Raw genomic sequence first — 19,481 nt, 5'->3', positions numbered from 1 at the left:
TTCATTTTCTCGGTGACCTATTGAACAAAGTTTCCTTAATAAAGCAAAAACTAAAGAATCAAGATTCTTCGCAATGATTACTTCATTACTTTTCTTATATCTCATCACATTCATTTATCGAAATAAAACTGTTTCGATCGAATGGAAATTTTGATGGTCATTTACTTGGCAGTCAGAGTGTTGAATAAATCCGCCGTGCGAATCGCAGAAACCACCGAGACTCGTCGCGGACCGAAAAAAATGCTGGGACTGGATGCGAGCAGATAAGCGAGCAAAGTAGATGGCGCGACGGGGACGGGGCGGCGCGTGTCAGTTAACGACCTCGGGTTTTTCGATCAGAGCCTGTCGGTGACGGAAGTGGAAACGTATAAATAGAGTCAGATTAATTGCGCTCGACTTCGATGGCCATTAAGCTGAATTAAGCGATCAAGTATATTTACATCGAGCAGGGTACTTACCTGCGCCAGTCAGCGAAATGAAAATAAATTGCGTTTTTGGTGATTAGCGTCGTGCCGATTTCTTCTGTGACACTGTTGGGTCGTTAATTAGAAATTTATTTGGAAGTGATTGGTATGGGAGTTTACTGCTTTGCTGTGAAATGTGTGGAGATAGTAATGGTAATGTGAAGGTTCAGAATGGGATTATGATTGGTAATTAGTAGGGTTGATTAAGAATTAGTGGAAGGTAGTATTTTCTTTTTTAAGATTATTTTTTGAAAGTATGTAAATATCTTGGTTTTTGAAGTGTAGTTGTTTATATGATATTAGGAGGAATATTTTCTGTAGCAGAAATGTGTGCAGGGGTAATTAGTAGAATTGATTAAGAATTAGTGGAAGGTACTATTTTCTTTTTTTAAGAAAGATCTTTGTTTTTGAAGTGTAGTACTTTATATGATATTGGAAGGAATACGTATTTTACAACTGACATTGGGGGTTGACTTAATTATTTGAAATAGAAATGTAAGTTGATAAAGAAAATATGCGTGGAATATTTTTATAGCTACTTTCTAGCGTAGTTTCATTAATAGCAGTGGATGTCACTTTTCTGGATACGCTCCCTTATTAGTAAATATGCCCAGAAACATGTTTTACTACTTTCGCCTGTGATAGTGGCAAAAAGGGAGATAGTGGCTACGGTGTTTAACCATTTTCAGGTAAATTCCTTAAAGTGAAAATTGGTTTCTTTTGAAATATGGTTGATTAATATCATAATAGTATTAAAATAACTGAAAATTAAGTGGATTGATTGGATTGATAACAGTTGATAATAAATAATATAATAAATAATAATAATATAACAATAACAACTTCTCTGCTAACATCCACTTTGCAAGATTGAAAACACCCCTTAAATTTCAAGATTAAAAATATAGTTTTTACAATATTTCTGAATCTACAGGGTGCACAAAAAATCTAAATTGCTCATAATTAAAAAAAAATGTTGTCTACATCCCCTAGTTTCATACACATTGTGAAAAATAAATTTTCATTCTTGACACTTGAGGGCTGTATTCACCCCTTCAAAGTGTATATTATGCAACAAGAAAAAATACGTGTATTTTATATACATTCTTTTCTATCTATTATATATATATTTTAAAAATATTTTCTTTATACATATTCTTTTATACCCATTATATAAATTTTCAGTATATATTTTGAAAATATATATGATATATAAGAATATGTATAAAGAAATTATTTTCACGAAAATATATATTTAAAAAGTATATAATAGATATATAAGAATATATATAAAAAAAATATTTCTAAAATACATATAATAGGTATAAAAGGATAAATATAAGTAAAATATTTTTAAAATATACATATAAAATATATTTTTATTTTAATTTCATCAAAATCAACACAGTTAAAAATGTTCCTTATCATTAACAAATGAAACACCTCAAGGAATATTCTCTAAACCTCCCCTGTATCATTTACATTCTAATTCCCAACGCAAACCATTCCGGTTACCTTCATTTCCCCATCGCTGATTACCCATAACAATAAACAACCGTCAAGTCCGACGAAGTTTTTCCAGGTCGGTCCAGTTAGGCTCCCCGCCATATATTAAATAAACGGGACAGCAGGTGAGCGGTTATACTCGCTTAAAAGGTTGAGCATACCGGGAAATAAACAAACCGAGAATAAATTACATGAAAATGCCGAGGGAGAGGTCTGTGCACGGGGAAGAAATGTAAACTACAGGAAAGGTCATATTACCGATGAAAGTAATTACAGAGCGAGATTGATGAGCAAACTAACGTAACGGAAGTACCGTAAGTTCGCAGAAAGGAAGAGAAAACCTGTAGGAGATCCATATCCCTCTATGGGGAGGTTAGAAATAGTTAAAAATAGAGTTGAATGGCTAACGCGAGATGGATCGGGGACGAGGATGAAAGAAGAGGAGCCGAGGAAGAGGAAGCTAGTAAAAACGGAGCGAACAGGATAGAGATCGCCGTCTATGGAGTTAGAGGCGACGCAGTTTGTTGGAGTCGGGGCTGCGTGGAGTCTGGAACTTATTAAGTGGATCTTAGAACTTTTTAGAAAGTATTATATTTGAATAATATTCTATGAAGATTTCAGAGGGTGAGGAAATTTCATGGAAATTTTCTTCATTGCATGTAGTACCGATGGATTGCTGAGATTTTTCTGATTAAAATGAGCCCAAACACGATGGGAATCGGACTAGTTTTAAGATTTCATGGAAACGGGCCTTTAGGTTGGTTAATAATATTAAATTGGTAAAAATACTCCGATTTATGTCGTGTTTGGACTCATTTTAATCGGGACAATCTCAGGAATTCAATGACACTATATTTAAGAAGGTGAGGTTAAAATGACTGCAATTGAAATTTTCATCATTGCATGTTTAACTGTACTTTCTCGAGTGTAGTACCAATGGAATATTGAGATCTTTCTAATTGAAATGAGCCCAAACACGATAGGAATCGGACTAGTTTTAAAATTTGATGGAAACGGGCCTTTAGATTGGTTAATAATATTAAGTCGGTAAAACTAGTCCGATTCCCCCCATGTTTGGACTCATTTTAATCGGGACAATCTCAGAAATTCAATGACACTATATTTGAGATAATAAAAGATAATTTTAGGATAGTTTCTTTAAGATTCATTAAAATATTTAATATTATAACTGGTGCAATATTGAAGCCTACAGAGTTCAAAGGGTTAAAATCACACAAAATAATACTTCAAATTTCAAATAGCCCGCCTCAAAAATCAAATTGCCCCCTACGAGGCAACAGCCCCACGTGGCCACAGACCCACGTTGCGGAACACTGATACCTACCTGGCCCTAAGACAGTACGATCCCCGGCGCAGGTGCAGCGCTGCCAGCTGGGCCAGCGTCGAGACCCAACTCTTCCCCGTCGTGAACGACCTCGTGATGATCGCACGTCACGAGAAATCGGTCGTGCACCTTTGATCCCCGTAGCTGAAGTTGTTTCTGGCTCGGTCCAATTATGCATGTCGGCCGTAATTATGGGTTTAATTAGACAGCGAGGCGCTCTCGGTGAGAACGTCGAAACTCGTGCCTCGGCCCAAGGGGTTCTTTATACTTTCGTTTGAATGATTAATTATCCTTGACCTTGACCTCGAACTTTGACCGGGCCGCAGTGCTGATAGAGGACAAACATTATTTGGACAGATATTATTCTGTAGGGATGTCGAATGCCAAGAAGTTTCAAGCCTAACCTCAAAAGCAGAGTCTGGGAAGCTTCAGGAACCTCGGGGTCATTTTTACAACTTAGTCATTGTGACAATAGTCACGTGGAAATCACCTGAAACACACAAAAAGAGAAAAACAGAAGATAAATAAATATTTCTCTTGTTTTGTATCATTCACCTACGAAAATTTATTAATTTAATAATTTAATAATTTGATGATTCAATGATTGATTCGATGATTTGATGATTGATTCGATTATTCGATGACTCGATTATTCGATGATTCGATGTTTTGAACCTCAAAGGTAGGAACCTAGGGACCATTTTTACAACAGATTCATTGTGGCAGTAATCACGTGAAAATGACCTGTAACACAAAAAAATAAACACAGAAAATAAATAAATATTGATAAACCTTGAAGGCTACGAAGTTTCAAGACCTAACCTCAAAAGTCATTTTTACAATACCACAGATTAAAGTAAATAGCTACCAACACTGAGAAACTCGTGCCTCGGCCTATGGGATCTTGATACTTTCGTTTGAATGATTAATTATCCTTGACTTTGACCTCGAACTTCGACCACGCCGCAGTGCTGACAGGGCAAATATTATTTGGACAGATATTATTCTGTTGGGATGTCGAATGTTGATGGTGCGTTGGGATTGCTGACAGTTCGAACTCTGTTGAGTGTGTTGTTGAGATGTTTGGTGGTATCGTGTGAGTTATATTGAGTTTTGTAATTGGGTTATTGTTTGTGGGGATTAAAGGGATTTGCGATGGGAATTGTGAAATGCGGGTAATAATGTAATGGATAATGGTATAATAAATAAATAATAATATAATGAATGATGATATAATAAATAAATAATACTGTACTGAATAATGATATATATATAATAATATAACAATATAACAAATAGATAAATAAAATATAGTAACATAACAAACAGATAAATAATAATCTAATAATATAACAAATAGATAAATAAAAATATAACAAACAAATAATAATATACTAAAGTAAATATTCAAAAGACAAAGCAACATTAACAATTATTATCATAATTGTTGCCTCTTATATTTATTTTCTGAATTTGTTTATGCACTATCTGAACACTTAAAATAAAAACGGGCAGTAATATTTTTAATTTAATCTTGTTTTTTATCATAAATGTTACATCCTGGATTTATTTTATAAATTTGTTTATGCACTATCCAAACACTCAAAATAAAAACTGCCAGTAATATTTTCAATTTAATTTACTTTTTCTATCATAAATATTGCGTCCTACATTTATTTAACTTTCAGCATACCAAAAAACCGTAAATACAAAAAATTAACTGTACAAAAAAAACACAAATTTGACCGTCGCAGTCCATCGTAATTAGTCGTCCAAGGCAGATCTAGCTCGCGCGAATCTCGGAAACGGCCGTTTTATCGTTATGTCGCGTGACTACGATAAAACTGACGGAAACTGTCTTTGGTCGTTGTCGACTTCCAGTGTGTCCGATTTATGTACTTTCCAAATTCATAAAATAAATATGGAACGCAATATTTATCATCAACAAACTATGACTCGAATCATCGAATCATCGAATCATCGAATCATCGAATCATCGAATCATCGAGTCATCAAATCATCAAATCATCAAATCATCAAATCATCAAATCATCAAATCGTCAAATCGTCAAATCGTCAAATCATCAAATCATCAAATCATCAAATCATCGAATCATCGAATTATCTATAAATATATCATACGCAACACTTATCATCAACAAACTAGATTAAAATAAACAATAAATTAAAAATATTACCCCCCAATTTTTATTTTGACACTTCGACACAAAATTCCCATAAAACTAGAAGGGAAACATACCTACTTATATTAGCCCTCTATCGGCGTATATCCAAAACAATCACACACAAAACACATAAATAATACAAATATGAATTCTCCAACACAAGGGGCGGAAGGACCGATTAATTTTATTTTCCCATTCGCCGATGTAAATTCGCATTTCGTATTCTACAATTTTTCTTCTGAATGTTAACATAGTATACTAAACAAATTCAGGAAATAAATATAAAACAATAAATTAAAAATTACACTCCCAGTTTTTAATTTCAGTGTTGAGATAGTGTATAAACAAATTTAAAAAATAAATATAGAAGACTAAAGTAAAAATATATTGAGTATACATATTTATTTATATTTATATTTATTTATATTTATTTATATTTATATTTATTTATATTTATTTATATTTATATTTATTTATATTTATATTTATTTATATTTATATTTATTTATATTTATATTTATATTTATTTATATTTATTTATATTTATATTTATTTATATTTATTTATATATATATTGTCTTCAGATAGTGTATAAACAAATTCAGGAAATAAATATATATAAATATAACATCAACAAACTAGATTAAATTAAACAATAAATTAAATATGTTATTCTAAATTATTATTTATTTTCTCAAATAATATATAAACATATACCAACTCATACTAGCCCTCTATCGGCAACATCTAAAACAGCATAAAATACATAAACAATACAAACAAGAATCCTCCAACATAAGGGGCGGAAGGAGCGATCAATTTTATTTTCCCGTTCGCCGATGTAAATTCGCATTCCGCGCGGCGCGCTTCCGCAAGCGAGCCGCGCCGAGTCTCGTCTAGTGGCACCCGGGGGTATTTCCGGTCCGTGTTGTGCGCGCACCGAAGGTTTTTCATGCGGGCGGACAGATCGCGCCGGAGGGGACTCGAGTCATCCTTTCTCGGCCAAGCGGAAAGCGGTGGATACGCGCGCGGAAACTCCGTGGACCGCAGGATGCCAGTCATCGCTTCTGGCGTGTACCTCGATAATCTTCATTTTTACCGGTTTCTTTTCGAAACGGTTCAATTGATTCTTCATTGTGATCGGCGGACTGGTGATACGGTGGTTTTATGGCGTCTTGGAAGTGGTTAGGGTGAAAAATAATAATATGGTTATAGTGGAGTTGTTTAATAATAGGATAGTTCCTATTGTGATAGTTCTGATATTTTTGAGGTTAGATTTTATTTTGATATCAATCAATTGATAATTGATATCAAATGAGTAGTTCATTATTTTTCTTTGTGATTAAATATTCATTTTTCTTTAAGATTTAATTTTTGTAATTGCTATATATTTATATATTATATATTTTATTATTATTATATTTTGTACATTCGATAATATTTATTTTTACACTCTTGTTTTCGAGTCAAGCGAATCGATTCTTCATTACGATCGGTGAAAGAGATAGTTAATTCGAAAAATAATATTTCATCGTAGTTGCTCATAAATTAGAAAGTTCTTCATGATACTTTTAATATTTACGAGTTTCGATTATATCTAGCTAAAAAATTTCTTATTTTCTTTGGCTGTAAATAGATATCACAATTTTTATATAAATTAAATTTCATATGCCCAATAATTGTTTTTATTCTTTTGTTTCCCAGTTTAGTCAGTTAATTAATTCATTGTGATTGGTCGAAGAGATAATTAATTGGAAAAGTAAAATTTTAACTCGTCCATTAATTGGATACTTAAATATTTAAACATTACATTAAAATATTTAAAAAATATTTATCCAATTTTTATAATTATTAAATTTTAATTATACCTGTTTCATTAAGGATTTTTACGTAAAATACTCTACGAAGAATTTGTCTAACACACTTAGAACTAATATTTATTTAAGCATTTAAATAATAAGTAAATATTTATTTTGAATATTAATTAAAAATTATTTATATGTAAATGTGTATTTATATATATTATTTGAAAAATTTATTTATATCATATTTATATGAATTTATTCATACTACTTTGTTTATTAAATGTGTCATACACTTTAATAAATTCGTATTTATTAACTAAACTTTATTGATACTATTTTGTGTATTAAATATATCATCCACTTCAATAAATTCATATTTATTATCTAAACTTTATTCTAACTATTTTCTGATTAAACATATTATACACTTCAACGAACATCCATTATCAAACTGGAAATAAATTTAAAAGCAATTCAAGCCAAGCGCATCGAGCCTTAATCGTTTACTGTAAAAAAAATTCCCCTCGCCACAAAGTGGTCATTTCTTACTGCAGATTACGGTACATAATAAAATTGCGCCAGCAATTCCGCAATTTTACAATTTTCCAAGAAGACTCCGCTCGCTACCACGTTCGCCACGAGCAACAGGAGAATCTTCACTCGGTCGATAAATCTTAACCTATTCAGAGGAAATAACAAGCTAGAGTACATCAGTTGGACTGTAGACTTGTTTTGTGAACATCCTTAATGAATATCATTGGCTATCGTATTAAGCATAATATTTCTCTTGTTTTGTATCGTTCACCTTCGAAAATTTATTAATTTCATAATTTAATAATTTGATGATTTGATGATTTGATGATTTGATGGTTTGATGATTAGGTGATTTGGTGATTCGGTGATTTGACGATTTGACGATATAATGATTTGACGATTTTATGATTTGACGAGTTTATGATTTGGTGATTTGGTGATTTGATGATTTGACGATTTGACGATTCGACGATTCGATGATTCGATGATTCGATGATTTAATGATTTGATGTTTTGAGGTTTCGATGATTCGATGATTTGAGAATTTTATCAAGTTATTAATATTTAAATATTAATTTAAAAAGTTTATTTAAGTCATATTTACATAAATTTATTCGTGCTATTTTGTTCATTAAATATATCATACACTTCAATAAGAAGTAATATTTATTTTATCTTCTGACCTTTGATTCGATAATGCATAGCTGTTACCATCATATTTATATGAATTTACATATGCATGTGTTTTATGAACATCTTTAATACATATCATTGGCTATCATAACAAACATAATATACCTTGTTTTGTATCGTTCACCTCCGAAAATGTATTAATTTAATCATTTGATAATTGATTAATAAGAATTACTTTATTCAATTATTATTAATTATTCTTTATTCAATGTCATAAATAACTAGATAATATTATAACATAACAATTGTGGTAGCAAATAATTAATAATTATTCCCATTTATCTATGTCACAAAGCAGAATAAAAATATTCAATGTCATAAATAACTATATAATAATTATAACATATGAGAATTATCGTATCAAGTAATTTATAATAATTCCTATTTATCTCTGTTTTCACAGGTGGTACGTAAAACGCTGTTTCTCATCACATGTTCAAATCCTCTCCACGTGTCTATCATCTCGCAGTATAAGGTTAGTTAAGTTTCGAGTCACATCCCCGAATCTACATCAGTTTACGTCACAACGTTAAATTTCGAGTGCAGAATTTTTCCAATAAATCCTCGGTTCAAAAAACAATACACGCTACACTTTCCCGTTGACTCCACATTTTTGACGAGACTTGGCGAACGAAGAATCCACGGCCGTCAGAATGACGCGAGCCCCGGACGTCTACGTAAAACGCGCACGTACGGCCGCGTAACATGCAGGCCACGGAAGATCAATTTCCCTTGAATAAAACATCCCGCGGCGGCCGGATTGGCGTTATCGATGCCGAACACTTCAGCCTGGCCGCGCGCAATCGCACTTGCAGCTTCGAAACGGATGCAGGAATGAGAACATGCTTGTTCTACGTCCTACGCGCGGGACGGTCCGTTGATGCGTTCCTGGGACAGCGAATATTTGGCGTGGACGTCCGCCGTTAACTAGTTGGCCGGTTTTCATGAGTGTACACACCATCTGGACGGCTGGAATGGTACTGATTCTTTCGACGATTAATTTTTTAGTTTTCTTAGATGATTGGGTAATTCTTTGTTTTGCTTTGGTTTTTTTAACTTTTTTTTTTTACTTTGGTAATTCTTTTTTTTGGCATCATCAGCATCATCGACATCGTCGTCTATCGTCATCATTGTTATTGTCACTTCATGTTGATCTAGTCGAGTGTCAGCACATTAGGTAGCATTATTTATAATATAGAAATGTTTTGAAGTAATCATTGTTTAATTGTGTGAATTATGGTAATTCTATTTGGTTGGGGGTCACCGATGACCCCTATGGCGTTCAACGTGTCGAGAGATTTTTCAAACTAAATTCCACACACGTTGACTCTCACTTCGAAATCATTGATGGACGACAAAATCAATTCTTTTTGTTAATTAATTGATTCGTGGGGAGTTTGATCAAAATTTAAACAGCTCAGAAACTTATATGGTTAAGCACAGAAAGCAGAAATTGAGGAAATTAACGTTTTGGCGTCCGAAATGATTATACATCATCAACAACTATACAAAGAAGCACTTTCTAACCTAGAAATCACGAAGAACCGAGTAAATCCTCGAATAACCAAAGAGTATCATTCATCCCATTAAAATTCACAAAATTCAGAAATCATTAAAAAATCAACTTAACCTGTTCCCAAGTGACAACACAATTTGATGACAGAGGTCGACACCATTGTCAAACAGAATCTATGATTATCCAACACGAGGACAACCTTTACAATCAAATTCACCGAACACACCAATTATTTCCATCCCTATACAAGGACATCACGAAAAGGTTAAAAGGGTAATAAACATTGTCACTTTAACCCTTTACTCCAAACATTTCCAAAACAATACTTCATTTCAATAGAACTCCAACCAAAAATGTCGAAAAGGAAAATTATTGAAGAAATGAAAAATGATAATAATTTTTAAAAAATGAAAATTGTTACGAATTGCACAATTTGAAATTATACATCTGTAAAATTGTATCTTAAAGGTTAATATTCAACAGATTTCTAAAAACAGTCACTTGCAGGTTATGCTCAAGCTTTTGTCGCCATCTCCCGTGCAACCGAGCGCACACGTGGCTCACTGGACCGTTTTATTTTCGCCGGTACGTCGCAGGTGTTAGCTTACGTCGTCTGCGCGACGAGAAGCGGAGGGTATCGGATGTTGCGCGGCATAAGGGCAACGCCGGGACCGAATTACACGGGAAACGTTGCTCCTTTTGCCTCGGTCGTCCGGGCACCGCTTTTTTTCTCGCCCGCTCCTTCGAGGACGTTGTTTAGATGATTCCGGGTTCGCACGGACGCCGTATGTTCTTTGGCCAATTTTCGGGGATTAAATTGCCTGCTCGCATCGTGCTGGCTATTGGGGAACAATAACGTGGCTAGTGGTTGGGTAGTGAACTGTGAACGATCATGGGGATCTGGGATTTTAGGTGTGATTTATAAAAACATTGTTGGGCAAAATTTATTTTTTCAAGGGTTTTATGTTCATAACTGATGTGTTAACTCTATGAGAAATGTATTTGTTAGTTTGCCTTTTCGTATAGAAAATATTATAAATAAAATTATATAGTAAACTCTGTCTTTTTGTATAGAAAATATTATAAACAAAATTATATAATAATCTGAAAACAACCATAGAAATCTGGGACTATAGGTATTGATTTATAAAAACATAATTAAACATTTTATTTTTTCTCCATGAAACTGTTAAGACTGCTAAGAATAAATACTAACCAGGCCCTAAGTATTATTCATAAGCAATACAGAAAGTAAAAGTTGGAAAGAAATAAGAAACAAATAGGGGCGGGGGAAAAAGAAATAATAAAAAATATACTATTTTAAGAACCGTTGCTGGGAACTTGGCACTCGTGACGTAATGAGGGCGGAGACAGTCGCTGCGAGTGGACACGCTTCCTCCCACTCCCTGCCGCGCGACCCGCCTAGTGGGCGTGAATGCGCAGCCAATGATAGACTAGAGTCGAACGTTCGCGCGGCGAGGGCGTGGTCTTCGGATCTGACCTCTCAGACGAGAGTGCCAAGTTGCGTGCAACGAACGGTACTTCAGATTGAACGTTGACAGAACGATCACGGAATATTTCTTTTTTAATGAATCAACGATAAAATAGATAGTTAATATTTCAGTCTCAATATATTTAGAGGTTTATTAATACATTTAAAGTTTAATGTATTTAATATATTTAATCAATATATTTCAAATTTAATATATTTAATCAATATATTTCAAATTTAATATATTTAATCAATATATTTAAAGTTTATTTATTTTTCACTTAACAGATTAGTTAAAAAAATATTTAATTTTGAAAATAAGAATTTATTATGACTGTCACGTTACTCCAACTGTTAAGAAAATATGATTAATAATTGAAACCACGTAAACCATTTTCAAAATTAATTAACAATTCATGAAACTCGATAAACTTCAGAATTTGTTTATGAATAATATTCTTCGTTGCTTATTTCATGAATGCACTCAGATTGTTTAACGGTCTGGTTAACGATTTTTATTCGCCATAATTACCCTTCGTTTAAACTAATTAAACAGGTTTCACGTGTATACAGTATAAAATCTAAAACAATACTGACTTTTTCAACAATAAATTTCTCTTCCTTTCAAATGAACATAATCGCTTCTTCACTTTGCCCCAGCTTTTCATTGAAATATATCGTTTGACCTGGATTCGACGTGCATACTCGACACTGCTTTATTTTAATTATTTTTTGTTAAAAATAATTTTTTCTTGTTCGAGAGCTTTCAGGATGAAATTCAAAGTGGAGTTTGTTTAATTTATGAAAGTGTACTGAACGGGACAAAATGTTCTTATGAGCAGGAGTGTCCTCAGGAGAGTTTTGTTTAACGTTAATTGTTATGAAACATTGAATGAGTCGCTGGAACACGTTGTCGTGGGACAAACGTTAATTAGACTAAATGATATGTTTAATTATCTTATTGTATACCCTGTATTAAATAAAATGTTTCATAACCGTATTATATAATATTATTATATATAATAATATATACAATATATAATAATATTTAATAATATATACATAATATAACATATAATATTATATATATCATTTCATAGAATGACGCAGATAGCCAGGAATTTAGAAGATATAAGAATCTGAAGTCAGATACCCTCAATAAGTACCGTAAGTGTAAGGTTATTATGTGGAATACGCAATGGAGACGTAAGATAGGTCCTCGGCTACTAATCCAACGTCCTCGGTTCGAGCCCCCTCTTCTGGTGGATCACTCTCCAGGTTTTTTTTCTTTCTTTCAAATGTTGTTTCCCGAGTCGGTGGCTAATATTATTAATGAAATAAAATGTTTCTATATACACATTCCCACAAAATGCAATAAACAATTAAATTATTGATTGTTCCGCGTTGAGTCGAAATAAAAATGTATCGCTCAGACCAAATACAAACATATGGAATGCACAAGGTTGAAAAAAGCATAACACAATTGTGGCGAACATTATTTATTCAGGTCCAATTGCGAACTTCGCGATTTACTGAATATGCGAAATAATAATAATAATTATTTAACGGATTGGATGGATTTGTTGTTGATGGGGAATATCCAGGTGGATCCATAGAAGAAAAAAGGGGCAGGCAAAAATATTATATATATAGAGAGAAGTTTCCTTTGCCCCTCTTCACTTTCGTGGAACAATGGCTGGATCGTATCGCGTTATTTCGCTCGAGAATAATGTATTATAACCCTTAACCTGTGTTAAATGTGGAGTTTGAGTTCAAAAATCTCTGATAGAATAGGATAATGATATGATAATGTTGTAAATAATTACAGTAAATATAAGTAATACAATAATATCGTAATATCAAAATGACAATAATACAATAATATAGAGAGTAATACAATAATATCCATAATACAATAAAATACAGTATATATACAGTAATATAAGAGTAATACAAAATAATATAATACAATAACACAATATGCCAATAGTATGTAGTAATACAATAATATCATAATACAATGATGTCATGATGTAATTATCATAAGATTATAATACAATAATATCATAGTATAAATTATCTGAAAAAATAAATAATTGATCGTTGAAAATTTTGAAAGGTGTTTTTTGAGATCTTCTTTAGACTTCCAATGTTACAATAACTGAAATTATAACTACATTTTTGTTGAGAATTTGTTAAATGAATTCAATTTTTTACAGAAACACAATAATAAAGATCATGTCAATGTATTTACAAAGTACTACATAATGTAACCCATTTTATAGAACTATATATAATTCCAAAATCATGAATAAAACAAGTTTTGTGTAATTAATATTTCTCACCCTACTATATACTATATTATTGATTCTAATTATAATGAAATCATATATATATAATTAACAATATCTAATTAACAACATAACATATATATTTAACAATATGTACTTCATAATTATCTACATATAATACACAGTATATACAATTATCTATACATAATTAATAATATATATATAATTAACAACCCAACATATTTACTTAACAATATGTCCTTAACAATTATCTACATATAATACGCAACTCAGTCTCGCTTGCCCAAACGCCTCGAAGCGTTTAAGGAACCCAGACGTCGCGTCCTATCGTCTAAAGAAGCAGCCTCGAAATGTTTACGATGGAAAGTGGAGGCGTACACCGTGTCGTTACCGCCGTCTGCCGACGGAACCTTTCTCTCCCTCCTCCCGGCCTGTACACCGGCAAACCAAAGTAAATACAATTTAGATTTATATTTAATTCATTTTTATATTTAAAAAAGAGTAAATACCATTCATAATAATAAGAGAATAATAATATAATAATGTAACAATGCAATAATGTAGTTTGTTTGGATTTGTGTGGTAGTTGATGATGAAAGTAATTTATACTGTTACGTTACAATATGAAGTTTATTTATTTCTAGATATCATGGTATGAACATTCATTTTTTATTAACAATTTTGGCGCCTCAATCTAACCTAATAATAACTTTATTACAATATAAACATTGCTTCACTGAATTTGTACGACATAAACTTTATTTATTTCTAAATACTCTAGTACAAACCCTAATTGTTTATCAACAATTTCACCTATCTTGATATAACAATATAAACACCTCTTAAATAATAATAACTTCATTGCAAAATAAACATCACCACTAAATTTCTACTATTACCTTACCACATGAAGTTTAGTTATTTATAGATATTATAGCACAAACATTAATTGTTTACCAACTATTTCACCTATCTTAATATAACAATATAAACACCTCTTAAATAATAACAGCTCCACCACAAAATAAACATCACTCCACTATTTATTCCCAGATATCATAGCAGAAACTGACGTCCACTGACGTCCGCCCATCCATCCTCCCCTAGCCAGAGGAACGGCCATCTAGGCCTATCCTAGTTTTTGTCTAGCCGGCAGGCGAGGAACGGTCTGGGACCGGGACGGGGTAGACTCGGCCGGCCGAGCCTGCCACCGGTCATTCAAACCATCTAAGGCCAGTCCCCCCGTCGGCCTTATACGATCATTTCTCTCGCGGCGGCTAACGCGCGCCACGCGAATCCAAATGCGACTGGGGGAAACGACGACCAAATAGAGGGCTCGCTCCGGGAAGAGACGCAGAAACTGAAAATGTCGGATTGGCGTTTAGTTGTTTTTTAAATGTCGAGGGAATGTAAATTTGAACAGTGTTTGATTGGTTTCTTATGGTGAGTTGAATGTAAATCTAAGTGGTGTTTACTTTTTTTTAAATATAAATTGAATATAAATCTAAATAGTATCTCTTTCTAGAAATATAAATTAAATATAATAATTGTAATAATTGTAATAATTGAAATAGTTTGTTTGTTAAATTCTATTTGAAATCTTGTAACAATTGAAATTGTTGAAATAATTGAAATAATTGAAACAGTTTAAATACTATTGTAATAATTGAAATAACTGAAATAATTGAAATACTACTGTAATCATTGAAATAACTGAAATAATTGAAATACTACTGTAATCATTGAAATAATTGAAATAGTTGAAATCATTGAGAATCATCGAAATCATTGAAATCATTGAAATCATTGAAATCATTGAAATCATTGAAATCATTGAAATCATTGTAATCATTGTGATCATTGTGATCATTGTGATCATTCTAATCATTGAAATCATTGTGATCATTATGATCATTCTAATCATTGAAATCATTGTAATAATTGGAATACTTGAAATACTATTATAATAATTTAAATAGTTGAAATCATTGAAATAATTGAAATGCTGTTGTAATAATTGAAATACTGTTGTAATTGAAATACTGTTGTAATAATTGAAATACTGTTGTAATAATTGAAATACTGTTGTAATAATTGAAATACTGTTGTAATAATTGAAATACTGTTGTAATAATTGAAATACTGTTGTAATAACTGAAATACTGTTGTAATAATTGAAATACTGTTGTAATAATTGAAATACTATTGCAATAATTGAAACAATCGAAATACTATTGTAATAATCGAAATAACTGAAACAATTGAAGTAATTGAAATTGAAAAATTGTATGTCAAGGAATTAAATTAATTTCAAAAAATATCTATATCTCGTCAAAGATTCACAACAAATATCCACTCAATTCACCATGAAATACCTCAGTCCGTCCATCGCGTCGAGAACAGCCAGAGCGGTTGAATTGATCACACACAGGAAGGAAGTGAGAAAGGAGCAGCAGCAGCAGCTCTCCGCGGAGATGAAAAGATGGCGCGCCGGTTAGCCGCGCGGCGGTGCGCGGGGGACGACTAGTGCCTGTGGGTACGTATATATTCAGCCTAGCCAGGCCGCGCGCGGACGGACGGTGCACTGAACTTGGCAAGAAATCCAAGGTTGCATGGCTTAATGATCTAGTTTCTTCGGCGGCGATATGATGATTCATCATTATGCATCCACTGGCTCGCGCGACCCTTCCGCGAGGACGCGCGCGAGGAGGTTCGCGGAACGGCGGACGGGACGCGTACGGCTTCCGCGAATTTCGATGGAGACGGGGAATCGACGGGTCGCCACGTGGCGCGAGTGTCTAGCGCAGGGCCGGATCACGTGGGGGCGGTGCCCTGTGAGGGCGATTTGGTGTTTGAGATATTTCGTGGATTTTTTAAATCTTTAATGCTTGAGATGTTTCGTGGGTTTTTTAAACCTTTGATTTTTGAAATTTTTTGTATGTTTTTTAAGGCTTTGGTGTTTGAGATATTTCGTGGATTTTTTAGGGCTTTGATGTTTGAGATATTTCGTGGGTTTTTTAAGGCTTTGATGTTTGAGGTATTTTGTGGATTTTTTTAACCTTTTGACGTTTGAGGTATTTTGTGGATTTTTTTAACCTTTTGATTTTTGAGATATTTTGTGTATTTTTTTTACCCTTTGAATTCTGCAGGCTCCAGTATTGCACCAGTTATAATATTCAATGTTTTAATGAATTAAAGAAACTATGCTAATGGCATGAGACTTTTTATTATTAGTTATTAGATTTTTATTGAAAGATCAAAGGTATGTTATAGCATTTTTTATTTTTAATAGAGATACCATAAAAATTAGTTGCAGTGGCTGATAGATTATGAAACCATCTGGAGTGCTGAGGGTTAATGTTTGTGTGAAGGAAGTGGTAAATATATTGTGGGGAATATTAAGAATTGTGTGTGTGTTATGTAGAGGTGGTTTGATTTTTAAGGGGGTGATTTGAGATATTGTTTTATGTGTTTTATAATATTTATGTATGCAAATGAAATAGCAGAAATATTGTGATGAATATTACAGTAAATGTAATGAAAATATTATAATATAACATTAAAAGTTATAGATTTGTTACACAGGGGGGGGGTAATTTGGTTTTTGAGGGGGCAACTTGAAGTTTGAGATATTATTTGTTGTTGTGATGTTGTGATAAATAATGGAAGAATATTATAATATAAATATCAGAAAAATATTGTAATAAATATTTGAAGAATATTGTAATAAATATTGGAAGAATATTGTAATAAATATTGGAAGAATATTGTAATAAATATTTGAAGAATATTATAATAAATATTCTAATAAGTATTATGAAAATATTACGATATAATATTATGGAAATATTATAATATAATATTAAAAATTAAATACATATATGTTACACAGGGAGCAATTTGATTTTTAATGAGAGCAATTTGAAATTTGAAATATTAATTTTTCAGTACACGGTTTAACCCTTTGTGGTCCCATGTAACTTTACAGTAACATATCAGTATATTGGGATTTTGTTGATTTAGTATTATAGGGTCACATTTTCACATTGTCACATTATACTATTATACTATTATAGTAAAGTATTATAGGGTCACATTGTCATATTATACTATTATAGTAAAGTATTATACTCATATTATCACATTATTCTATTATAATAAATTATTATAGTCACATTATCACATTATACTATTATAATAAAGTATTGTAGAGTCATATTATCATATTATCATATTATACTATTATAATAAAGTTTCATAGACTCACATTGTCACATATTACATTGTCACAATCACAAAATCACACAAATCACAATCAAAAAACCACAAAAAAAACAAAATCACAAAATCACATTATCACAAATAACAAAATCACATTATCACATTATCGCATTATCGCAAAACACACAAAATCACATTATCACAAAATCACACAATCACAAAATCGCATTATCATAAAATCACAAAATCACATTATCACATTATCATACTTTACACTACTATCACCACATTACATTATTCTATCAATTAATTCACATTAATTCTACCTTATATTATTACATCACATTAACATATTATCACATTACACTCTTACAATAAATAAACCACCAATTTACTCAATGCATTCGAGAATCGCCAAAATAAATTATTAACCATCAAGCCCATCGATACTCAATATCAGATGTTCCATACTTTTATTAATTGAGCCCGTAGCCGAGCACAATTAGATGGAGCAAGATAATTGGAGGCAAAAGGGAGGAGAACGACCGAATTGGTGAGCAGCTCGGTTGTTGGCTCAAGGTTAAGTAATTCCACGATTGAATTCCTCCGGAGCAGATACGATTCATCATTGTGCATTCACGGCGCTGACCCACTACACGTGCTCCCGAAAATTGCGCGGTGCTCTTTTTAATGAAATCATTAGGGTTCATGGTCCAAGCGAGTACTGAGACAAGAAAAAATTAAAAAATTAGATATGATTAAGATTTATATTTAATTTGTATTTTTGAAAAAGAAATATTATTCAGATTTGTATTTAATTTATATTAAAAAAAAAAGTAATACCATTTATATTTGTATTTAATTCATATTTTAAAAAAGTAAATATTATTTAGATTAATATTTATTTTATATTTTTGTATTATCAGATTTATATTTATTTTGTATTTTTTAAAAAGAAATACTTAATTAATAATTAATAAATAAATTTTCCATAAGCTTCAACTACATTTTCATTATTTTATGAAATTTATTTATTATTTATTACAGTTGCAAATATTAAATGGTTTTAAATAGCAATTAATTTTTACTTAAACAAACAAAAATTCTATTTCTTCAGATTCTTATAAAATTTTGAATTTTCCATAAAAGCCAGCAAAATTTTCTATAAAAATTTAAGAACACCCATTAAATATTGCTGGTAATTGCAAATCAATCAAGTAGTGTCACGTGACAATTAATTTTATTTTAATCAGAAAGGATTCAGTATTTTCTGATTTTTATAAAATTTTAAATTTTCCATTAAATCATCCAACTAAATTTTCCATAAAAATCTCAAAACACCTATAAAATATCATTTATAACTTCAAGTCGATCGAACACTTAAATTTTGAATACAGAATTTCCATA

The 19,481-nt window shown here is 31.8% G+C and overlaps 1 protein-coding gene across 2 annotated transcripts in view; it reads left to right on the top strand.

Annotated features, from left to right (window-relative positions):
- Positions 1-19,481, top strand: part of LOC116426839 (uncharacterized) — a 207,904-nt gene that overhangs the window by 50,851 nt on the left and 137,572 nt on the right. The window contains exon 3 of one of the 2 annotated variants that reach the window (XM_076369109.1): positions 8,937-9,008. The exons of the other annotated variant lie outside the window; for it this stretch is intronic. The gene's annotated coding sequence lies outside the window, so the exon portion shown is untranslated. The remainder of the gene's footprint in view (positions 1-8,936; positions 9,009-19,481) is intronic. 2 annotated transcript variants of the gene reach the window in all.

The sequence above is a fragment of the Nomia melanderi genome, chromosome 1 (assembly GCF_051020985.1).
Source record: "Nomia melanderi isolate GNS246 chromosome 1, iyNomMela1, whole genome shotgun sequence".
NCBI lineage: Eukaryota > Metazoa > Arthropoda > Insecta > Hymenoptera > Halictidae > Nomia > Nomia melanderi.
Note: the sequence above shows the minus strand (reverse complement) of the source record. Positions and strands in the feature narration are given on the sequence as shown.